The sequence below is a fragment of the Bombina bombina genome, chromosome 1 (genome assembly GCF_027579735.1).
Source record: "Bombina bombina isolate aBomBom1 chromosome 1, aBomBom1.pri, whole genome shotgun sequence".
NCBI lineage: Eukaryota > Metazoa > Chordata > Amphibia > Anura > Bombinatoridae > Bombina > Bombina bombina.
Window position 1 is genome coordinate 1,226,188,626 of NC_069499.1, and position 12,329 is coordinate 1,226,200,954.

Below are 12,329 nucleotides of genomic sequence, written 5' to 3' on the forward strand. Positions count from 1 at the left end.
TTTAAGACTAGTAGTCTCACGGCACATCCGAGTTTCTAGGACTTGATGATGTGACCACGCACATGCATCAGTATGAGACAAAATAAGTAAAATTAGTAATATATTGGTTGAAGAACGGATGCATTGTAGAATTGTTGTGTAAGTATGCATGGCAGGATTTGGTAATTTATTGCAGATGTGGAGTGAATAAAAGTTCAGAGTCCAGTGTGATGCCAAGAAAAAGGACCTGGATTTATATTTTTAGTACAAAAGACAATCAATAAGTAAGAGAAATATCAGGGGTTGTGTGTCTGTGAGAGGGGTAATATGAAGAAGTTAGAGATAGTGTGAAGACATTAAAGATGAAATTGCAAAGAGAAGGTTGTTAAATGAGCATTTCAACCCCATGTCACACAACCCTCCTGATGAAGCCACAACTCATTACCCACTTGCCATTTAAACAGAAAGGTAGGACAGCAATATGTTTACCAAACCCTAACCTGGACCACATATTCATATGTTTAATGCAAAATGCAACACTGGCAACCTTCCAACATCCTAAAGAACTGGACTCAAGCTACCACTATGGTGTGCCCTTTCCATTAGAAACTATTTAATCAATCACATCCATATATTTAAAGGGACACTAAACCCAAATTTTTTCTTTCATGATTCAGATAGAGCATGTATTTTTAAGCAACTTTCTAATTTACTCCTATTATCAAATTTTCTTTTTTTAGGAGATGCCCCATTTTATGATAAGCACCTGGGTAGCGCTTGCTGGTTGGTGGCTACATTTAGCCACCAATTAGCAAACGCTACCCAGATGCTAAGCCAAAAATGGGCGAGCTATAAAGTTTACTTTCCTGCTTTTTCAAATAAAGATAGCAAGAAAAAATTTATAATAGGAGTAAATTATACAGTTGTTTAAAAGTACATGCTCTATCTGAATCATGAAAAAAATATTTGGGTTTAGTATCCCTTTAAGTATATTTTTGTTTACATTAGCAGCCATTAAAATAATTCATAGGTACCACCACATTCTGCTGCTCTGTACCAGTGGTTAACTTTGACACCAAATTCTTCAACCATCAGTATCCAGGGAGTTAGATGAATCAGCAGAAGAATCAGAGTTCTCTATGGATCCTGACAATCCTGTGTGCCCTATTGCACTTAATGGATCAGATGCCACAGACAATACTGGTACACCAGACACTGTAGCTGTGTTCTCCATTGATGATCTTGGTCTGCTCTGATTCCCTGATGTTCTGTCCAGCAGTTCAGATGATGTGCAAGGGTTAACCAGAATAGAGCTCTGCAACAATGACATCAGAGATCTGAATGATATGCAGCAGCCCCCGGTACCCAACTATTGGTCCCTTCTGCCAGAGACCTGTAGCTGACTATAAGCCCCTGCTGTTTATGCATACTTCATATACAAGAATTGTACAGCATAATGTAAATTCACATTCAAATGCATATTTTTACTATGACTTTTCATGTGTATCTGGATTACAAATTTTAAATTTTACTTTCAATATGCTTTCAATCTGTTTATTTTATGGATAACTGTTATGTAATGTATATATCTAATTCAACTCAAAAGTAGGCAAATCCCTTAGCAAACTACACAGCTATCAAGTTAAAAAATTCCATTTAGAGAATTCCATGAAGGACCTTGTAGTACTAACAGTTCTTTTTAGAGAATGTCACCTGAAAAGAGATCTTTAGAGAACTGAGCCCTAAATGTAATGTATTACTTGAGGTTAGAGTGTAGGAGTTAGATAAAAAATAGAAAACCCTGTGAAAAACAGGTTTTCTATTGGATTTGAATTACCTTGAATCAGAAAACCCTGTAAAAACTCATGTAAATCACTATAACCTAGATTACAAGTATTGCACTATAGAGGGTAGATAACGAATGCAACAAAAGTTGCGTTATTTCACCCCCATAGCGCTGCCATTACGAGTTTAGAAAAAGCTGACTTGTGCATGCGATATGGTGGCGTTGAGCACCATACCACACAAAATACAATCGCTGCTTTGATGTGTTCTTGCACGCTTTGCCCATAGTCATGAATGGGGAGAGAGTGTTAGAAAAAAAACTAACATCTGCGATTGACGAATGAAAAGCTCCATAACGCAGCCCCATTGATGTCTATGGGGAAAAAAATTACACCCCTAATCTGTTGCCCCCGACATCACCGACACCTAAATAAACATACTAACACATAGCTCAGCATGCTAAGGCACTGTGGCTGAGCGCTGTAGCAACCCAAGGGTTGCAGGTTCAATCCCCGGTGTCCACTCAGCCATTCATCCTTCCGAGGTTGATAAAATGAGCAGCGCCTTGAGAACCTTACGGGTGATTAGCCACGCTTTACAAGTACCCAATACAATACAATACAACACCTAAATCTGCCGCTCCCGATATCACCACCACTATACTAAAGTTATTAACCCCTATTCCCCTGCACCCCAACAACGCCCACACTATAATAAATCTATTAACCCCTATTCCGCTGCTCCCCGACATCGCCGCCACTAAATAAAGTTATTAAACCCTAAACCCCTGGCCTCCCACTTCACTACCACTAAATAAACCTATTAACCCCTAAACCACCAGCCCCCACATCGCAACAACCTAAATTAAACTAAATTAACCACTAACCGTAAACCTAACCCTAAACCTAACACCCCTACCTTTAACATAATTAAAATATAGCTAATAGGATTTAAGCAGCTCTCATTCCTATTGGCTGATTCGAATTAGCGAATAGGAATGAGAGCTGCTTAAATCCTATTGACTGATTTGAACAGGCAATGGGATTTTAGCAGCCCTAATTCCTAATGGCTGATTTAAATGTTTCAGCCAATAGGAATGCAAGTGTAACCCCAGTATAAAAGGGGTACCTTGTATTTGAATCCTCAGTGTGTGGCGGACGAACGCATGAAGAGGACCTCCACATTGGATCGATGGACTTCAATCCTGGACCTTCACCTTGGACCTCTGCCTCCGCACATCGACCGCTCCGCCTCCGCAGGGATGAAGAAGATGCCGGTCCCGCAATAGATGAAGATGGATCATCCTGGATGAAGATGGAGCCGCCTGGATGAAGATGGAGCCGCCGGGATGAAGATCATTCATGCGGGAGGGCATCGGTTTAGGGGTTAATAGGTAGTTTTTGGGTGTTAGTGTACTTTGTAACACTTTACTTATGAGTTTTATGTAACAGTTTTGTTGCGTAAAACTCATAACTACTGCTCTCAGATGGCGATTCGGATTGTGTAACGCTGTAACGTAATTTTTTTCGAGTGCGGGGCTGACGTTGCGTTACGGGCTAAAAGGCTTGTGGTACAGCTATTCCGAAAAGACTCGTAATGGCTGCGCTGCTGTTTTAACTCTGAAATTACCATTTTTTCAGAGTTAAAACACGAACGCACAACTCCTAATCTACCTGTTTGTTTGCAAATCTAATGGATTGTAATAGACTGCCCTACTCTTACTGATTAATTTCTAAGGCCTCTCTTACACTGAAAGTGGTTATCATTTTTCTCAACTAGATAGTCTCTGAAATGGTTGTGAAAATGTGTTATGGCGTTTGTTTGCAAAGTTGTCAGAGTTCCCTTTTTTATCTGTATTATAGTAGCTGAGGGTCACTTTACACCTCTATTAAAGTCACTGTTCATAATGTTAAAGGGCCATAATAACCAAAAAATGACATGCTCTAATTTAATGAATGAAAATGGGAATTGTGTTACACTTTTTACCTGACAAGCTTTTTGTTTACTAAACGGGAGTAAGGAAAAATATAAACCCGCAGTAAAAATAAAGCAGTTATTATTTTACAAAATGTTTTAATGTTTGCAACATAAACTCTCCCTCAGTTTGATAACATATCCTTATGAAGCTGCGATGGCAGCTTCAGATCGTCTTTGGCTGCTTATTCGCACACTTCATAACCCAATAAGGACACAGTCTAGTCAAAAATAAACTTTCATGAGAAAGTAATTTTAAACAACTTTCCAATTTACTTTTATCATCAATTTTACTTTGGTATTCTTTGTTGAAAGCTAAACTTAGGTAGGCTCATATGCTAATTTCTTAGCCCTTAAGGCCGCCTCTTATAAAAAGGCATTTTGACATTTTTCACAACAAGAGACCGTTAGTTCATGTGTGCCATATAGATCACATTGTGCTCAAGCCTGTGAAATTACCTAGGAGTCAGCACTGATTGGCTAAAATGGAAGTCTGTCAAAAGAACTGAGATAAGGGGGCAGTCTGCATAGGCTTAGATACAAGGTAATCACAGAGGTAAAGACTATATTAATATAACCGTGCTGGTTATGCAAAACTGAGGAATGGGTAATAAAGGAATTATCTATCTTTTTAAACAATACAAATTCTGGAGTAGACTCTCTCTTTAGGCGCATCTCTAAATCCCCTGGATTTTTCGGACCGGGGAGATTGACAATTCCAGAGTTGCACACTAGCTGTTGCATGCAATGAAAATAGAAGGCAACGTATTACTGCCTGCTAGCCATGATGCAGAGTGGACAGCGGCAAAGATGTACTTCTATGTTCACCCAATCTTTGTTAAATCTGGGCTTCTGTGGATCTGAGTATTGAAAATAAATTGTGATCCCACAAAACGCTGGTGGTAAAAAAAAAAAAAAAAAAGATTGGCAAAAATGGAAACTATTTGGGGCTCACTCATTATGAGCTTAATAAACATTCAGTGAGTCTTTCCATGGTACGTAATTCTTTGAGTTACCGTTTCTGTACTGTAATTTTCAAACATGTTAGGTGATTCTGAGTGCTATGGCTTCTGTTCTATGAATTGCTGACTATCCTGATTTAGACAGAGATTGGAAAACAGAGCCCCAGACAAAGCAAACATGACCTCCTCTCAAATGAAAACTGAGATGTGAAGCTTAGCATCTGTTTATAGCTATGAGATTTATTGCTGAATTCGAAGGAAGAATCCAAACTATTTTTATCCATTTGTTTAAAAGCCACCATTACGCACACACACTGTGGCAGAATCACACACAGAGTTATCATTCTGTGTGCAGACTTGTCATTAACTAGCAGAATGTGGATCTTTTATACGTATATGGCTTGGAAAGAAGCAGCGTGCATCGACATACCTTAACAAATGAGCTTGATTAGCAAAGAATGGAAAGGTTCCAGCACATCTGTAGCGTGCTGAGAGTGACACAACACAGACTGCATATATGCAACACTGAATAAAATCGTATGTGCAGGGACAAAAATTAAAGGCCATCACCACCTTCAAATTACATTTAATTGCCTATGCGAGAGACATGTTTTGGCTGCTTTATCCCATATAAAAAATTAGTTTAGTAAAATTAATCCTAGTCTATTTAACTACCATCAGTAATTGAAAAAAGTGAAAAAATAGCCTTCACAATTATTCTCTCACTGCTTTCAGAGTTTTCATTGCCCTCTGGGTGGTCTATTCTAATGGATTTGTTTTTAGGTTTTTAAATTCAAGGAATTTCCAGTTCTTGTTTTTTGGGTTTTTTTTGGTCTTGAGTAGTGGGTATTGTTTGATTGCTGCAAAGAATACTAAAAATACTGAACATAAAACATAATGAAATCATCCCCTTAGTGACCAAATCGTTTTTAAATTTTCTTTTCTAAGGACCAGGGCTGTTTTTACATTTCTGCGGTGTTTAGCTGTAATTTTCCTCTTACTCATTTACTGTACCCACACATATTATATACAGTTTTTCTCGCCATTAAATGGACTTTCTAAAGATAGCATTATTTTCATCATAATATATAATTTATTTTATAAAAAATAATATAAAATATGATGAAAAAATGGAAAAAAACATTTTTTTCTAACTTTGATCCCTAAAATCTGTTACACATCTACAACCACCAAAAAACATCCATGCTAAATAGTTTCTAAATCTTGTCCTGATTTTAGAAATACCCAATGCTTACCCTCTTAAACCCTTAATCAACCGAAAATTTCAGATTAAAACTTCTCCAAAAGACCAGAGTATTTTTAGCATTCTTGCTATCACTCAATTTAAACAGAAATAGAGCCCTCATTTATATTTACCTATCAAAACTATATATTTTTTTAGTAGACAACCCAAAGTATTGATTCAATGGCACCATTTCCAAATGGGATCAAATGAGAAAAATCGTTAACTTTGTTTACACACTTTAGGTTTCTCACTGAAATTATTTACAAACAGCTTCTGCATTCATGGCACACATGGTTGTAAATGCTTCTCTGGGATCCACAAGTTAAAAATGAAATAAAAATGATATTGCATATTTTAAGGTAATTGTCTGGGAAGGGCTCAAGAGTGTATATATACAGTACATATGCAAAAATCTTAGGCCACAGTTAGATTTGTTGTTTTAGCAATGGAATAATGACCATATATAATTATTTCTCAGTCTCTTTATTAAAATACAACCAGAAAATACAGGATATTTGTATGCAGTATTAAAAAATGGAGAAAAATCAGAAAAAAACTGCTTTTATCAGTAAAAGTGGCAAGTATTTAGTGTGACCTCCCCTTACACTTACAATAGCAGGAACCTGGTTCTCATAAACCTAAATGGAATGGAACCCTAATTAATGTCATTGCTAACACCTGTATTTGTCCTACTATTTCTTGTCAAAATGACTGCTGTGAAAAACGTCTATTACCCCAGGTTTGTGCAAGACATGCTTGAGCATTACATACACATGGGGTATAAGTAGGATGACAATATTGCCCCTTTAAAAAGGGACACATATGAAAAATACATATGTCAGGGTTCTTATACAAACATTTCTTTAAACAGCCCTGAAAACAGCCCTGACATATGTATTTTTCATATGTGTACCTTTTTAAAGGGGCAATATGGTCAAAAAAGGACTGGAAGGCCAAAAAAATCTTTCCAAATCTGATGAGAAGTTTCTTTTGTTTTAACCCTTACACTCTACTTCAGGTCTCGGGGTAAGAATAACACACACAAAGCCAGATTAAAAGTGGAGCACAATCGTTTGCGCCCGAGCGATAAGGTGTTTTAATGCAGGGGTTTGTGCTCATCAGGCTTACAGCTGGTGTTACAAGTTTAAAGTAAACATGATCTATGAAACAGCTCTTCCGAAAATTGTACTACCACTGACCAGATATGTACATCATAGGGCCCTAAAGGGACTACTAGTGTAGTACAAATCAGACAATATGTCTAAAAGTCCACTCAAGATTCAAACAAGGACTGGTTGCTAACTCCTTCATAATGAAAATCATGGGGAGAAGGATGATTCACATCGACATACTGGGCTAGATTACATGTGGCGCGCTAACCAATATTACGAGCACACTAATTTGTACGTGGATTGAAAGTTGAAAGAAAACTTGTTTGCTCAATTCCAAAATAAATTAGCGCTTGTCGGGTTTGGGCGAGTTAAGTAAGCGTAAAGTGTAAGAGGTAAAAAAAAAATTGTGCACCAAGCACAGCATATATACATTGAAATAAAATGTTAAACTCATATATACACTATCTGATGAAATTATTAATATAAATATTATTAAAAGATTTTTTATAAGGGAAGGGTTAGAGTGATTAGATATTCAAGACATTTGCTGCTGCGTTGCTTAGGACTGAACATTAATTTTGTAGCAAAGCACGTTCCTAGTTTAATTAACTCTCAGCATATGCTATGCCATTTCAATTGGCTATTAGAAAGCTTGCTCCACATTCTAGAAGGAAAAATGAAAGAAAAAGAGAGGCGCTTGTGTGTACCAGTCGAACGAAACAAAGATTTATGTATATCCACAACAGGGTACTCACATTTTGTTATAGCACTCATACAGTACCCTGTTGTGAATATACCGTACATAAATCTTTGTTTCGTTCGACTGGTACACACAAGCGCCTCTCTTTTTCTTTCATTTTTCCTTCTAGACGTCATTCCATCTTGATGTGAGGAGAGAGCAGCTTTACTGATCTTCTTTGCTGGATGGATCCTCCATTATTTCTCTGATTTGGATCTACCACTGGGACTTTGTGCCTTAAGAGAGACTTTTGTTTCTATATATATATTTTTTATTAGTATATTATTTTATTATATACATTTGGTATTTTCCTATTTTATTATTTTTTGATGGTATTTAGGCATATAAACACATATATTTAAATTGACTATTTGGTATTTCTATAATTTCTTTTACTTATATACATCTTTTTTATTTATATGTATGTTTATATATATATATATATATATATATATATATATATATATATATATATGTGTGTGTGTATATATGTGATTACATTTTATACCATTTTTTTTAATTATATTTATTATATGGTTTAAAATTGCTTCTGCTGCCATTGATATAGTGTGCCCCCTATCAGGATCTCTATAGTGAGATTCTATCCCATTTGCTCCACATTCTGCAGTAGAGGACCTTTTTTTGTCCAGCTTTCCTTTGGCATCTAGCAAATGTTGAACTTCACTGTTTTCCTTAGTAAAAGCATCTCTCACAAATGCTACTTGACAAGTAAATCTTAAGCATTGCAGGGAGTGCGAGTCCTGAAGAGGAAAAGGAGTCACTAGGATAAGCATTTTAGGTAACACTTTTAGCATGGTAGTCTCAGCTGAGGGAGAAAGCATTGGGCAGAGAGCCATTTAAATTCGATGAATGTTAAGGGATGAGGGTGTTCTGAACTTAAAAGGAAATATACGAGAGGCCTATCAACATCAATAGGTTGGCATGTTTACATACGGTTCTAGAAACAGTTTGCCATTCACCATATAAAGTTATTGAAAGCTTTATTTGCTATGGCTTTCTTTGGTGCTTTGGGCATCAGCTAGATGCTGCCAGCATCTATACCAGATATGCAGTCATACAAATTCCTGTCTAACCTGATGTAGTTTTATTGTTCATTCTGCAGTCAAAAACTGAGCAAGAGAACAATGGCTCATGGCTCACACTGGAGTCACAGGTGACATCTCCTTGTTGGCTAGTAATGATTTTCTCAGACTCCCTCAAAGTATGGTCTGAGGTGGGGATTTAATTTTTATTACATGTTGATGGTACACTTTGTCAAAATTCTAATTCAGAAGGGTTTTGAGAATGACGACTGACCAAGATGTTTTGAGCTCGTTGAGGCTAGCTGCTCACTTTTTTAGAACCAGTGCTTGTTAAATCAGATGAACACATTCGGTGCTTGGGTAGAGGGCATTCACCCTGTATGTATGTATGGCCTGTTGTTTTGACTTAAAGGGTGATCTCTTGAAGTTACCAATTTTGTCTGTAATACTTTTTACAGGCTTCCCCAGAGGTGCTTCATGAATTTAGATAGTAAGACACTCTTTCACCTACTGGGCATCTATTAGGAAGTACGGCCAGCAAATTGATTTTTTACCCAAAAAAAACAGACGGTTGGAGTGGATGAACTGGAGGGAGTTGCCAATATACTCATCTTATGTGAGGCTTAATTAGAGACATATGGGTTTAGCAGGGGCTGGCTATCGAGTAAGTAAAAAGATTAATAGAGTGGTTGGAAAAGCAGATACTGGTGCAGGCAGCTTTGTGGTTTGCCATGATAATATGACTGCTGTCAAAAAACATTTATAACAAATGGTTGGGGTGGATGAGCTGGAGATGGTTGCCTTGTTAGATACAGGAAATCCACAGAAAATGGGGTAAAACAGATTTCACAAGCACAAACAGCAGCTGGCCAGCAGCACACCAGTGTTGTCTAAATCTTCATAAATGTATTCAGCATCACAAAAAATGAACAGCAACTTTTCTGGCTATACACCCTTAGACATGCCCTACATACATCCTCTCATTCCCTCCTTATATACCCCAAGAGGACACTCTCGTTGGAAGTGGTTAACCATTTCATATACATCACAAGCTATACACAGTTGTTTATACTATACAAAAAACCAATCCTAATAAACAAAATATTATTACTGAGGATATACAGAATTTGAAAAGCAAAAACATATTATAAGAACACAGATAAATTATAATCTTTATTTATACCCATTGGTATTAAGGAATTCAAATGAAAAAACCAAAAGGACTCCCTTTGTTTAAGATATTGCTCTCTATCGCCCCCACGCCTAAAAGGGGAGACATGTTCTGTTATCTGAAACCTGAGCTGGCTAACACTGTGTCCCTCTATAAAATGTGCAGCTACTGGCGATTTATTATTTTTTCTTCTAATATTAGATTTATGTTCTGTTATTCTTTCCCGCACCCTGTGGGTCATCTCACCAGCATAAATAAGCCCACAAGGGCATTTAAACAAATAGATAGCACACTATTTATCCCAAAATCTCATATTTCCTATATGTCTGTGGGTATACAAAAACAGAATCTTTAATCATGCTATTACAATGAGAGCAGCCCAAACAGGGATAGCAGACAGTACTTTGTTTAGATATGTATCCCTGCTTGATATTATTATCTGAACCTATATCAGCCCTAACTAAAATATCACTGATATGTGTTCCTTTCTTCTAGGCTGAAATTGGGTAGTCCTGAAAAAAAAAATTTATGTGTGGATTACAATTTTTTAATGCATACTAATGCTTGAGAATAATCTGCTGTACCTAAAATCTTAACATATTGTATTTGAGACAAACTCTAATCTCTGTATATTCTTCTCTTTTAATCCATTCTTTCTCTGTGGTTTAAGCAGTTGTTCTCTAGATACACTTAATAGGTTTTTAATTTCTTAATTAATCAGCTCTCTACCATAACCCCTGTCAATAAACAGATTTCCCATTTTCTTAAGTTTTTGTTCAATTCTCTTGTCATCTGACACAATGCGACAAACTTGCATCAACTGACTTCCAGGAAGGGAATTCTTTAAAGACAAAGGGTAGGCACTATTGGCAAATAGGAGATCATTCCTGTCAGTGCTCTTCTTATAGAGATCAACCTTTAATCTACCCTCCTCTTTTTATGACCATAGTGTCAAGAAAAGCTGTTTCTTCACTATATGTTAGATTTAACTTAATAGTGGATGTAGCCACATTTAACATCTCCAATAGGCTCTCAATGTCACCCACCCGTATGCCAAAGATATCATCAATATAGAGTCACCCAGTGGGGCCATTTTGCTGAAATAATCTATTCTCATACACCAATTTTACTTCAGAAATATTAATAAATATATTGGCATATGTGGGGGTGACATTGGAGCCCATCACTATACCCTGCAGTTGCAAGTAAAACTGATCCTGGAAAAGGAAATAATTACACCGAAGTACTATGTCAATCTGCAGGAGTGGTTGTTTTTAGTTCCTTCTTGATAAAGCCCGCCTTCAATAAAATTGGCACATTTCACATGTGCGAAGCACGGTAACGCGTAGGATCACAACGTTACATTCACTGGAAGATGACTGCAAGATGAGGATGATGAAATTGAGAGGAGGGAGCAGGCAGCCATTTCAAAACAACACAATTGTGAGAGTAGGGAGAGACTCAAATACACAACTCTGGGTTAAAAAATAAAGTACAGCTTAAGTAGTTGATACTAAATTAACAGCTTATATTTTTTAAATGAACTTGTTGAAAAATAATAAAACTTAACTTTTATTTAGTTATCGCGTAAAATAGGACATTTCTATTAAAACCACAGGATCCTCTAGTAGTATGGTCAATATACATATGAAGTGATATATTTGTTTGGGTTCAGAAATAGGTTGAGAGCGAACAGAGTTATAGTTTACCCTAAATTGTATGACTATTTATGTAGTCTCTGGGTGCCCAAAAGTAAACAGTTGATTGAGATCTGGTAATTTGCTGTGACGTTATTGGTAGTATCCTGTGTTTTATGGTAAAATACCTTTAATATAGATCTCAGTATGAAATCTAAAATTATCCCAGATAACACTTTAGGTCACGTTATCCTAAGTGTGGTTTTAATAAAAAATTCCTATTTTACGGGATAACTGAATAAAACTGAATTAAGTTTTATTGTTTTTCCACAAGTTCATTTAAAAAATATAAGCTGTTAATTTAGTATCAGCTACTTTAGCTGTACTTTATTTTCTAACCCAGAGTGCTATATGTGTATTCTTTTTTAGAGTGTCTCTCCCTACTCTCACAATTGTGTAGGCCTTTTTAATACACCAAGCACCTATACCACATATATTCAGGTTATCTAATCTTCTACAACACAGGGGTTCTTCAAGGGTTTATAACTAATATTAGTAGTGCCATTGGCCCTCTCTCTATAACTAAGCAATTTCAAAATGGCCGAGGGAAAACTAGTAAGTCTTTTTACTTGCACAATATTTATTTTCCAAAATTGGGCTACAGTTTGCACTATTAATCCT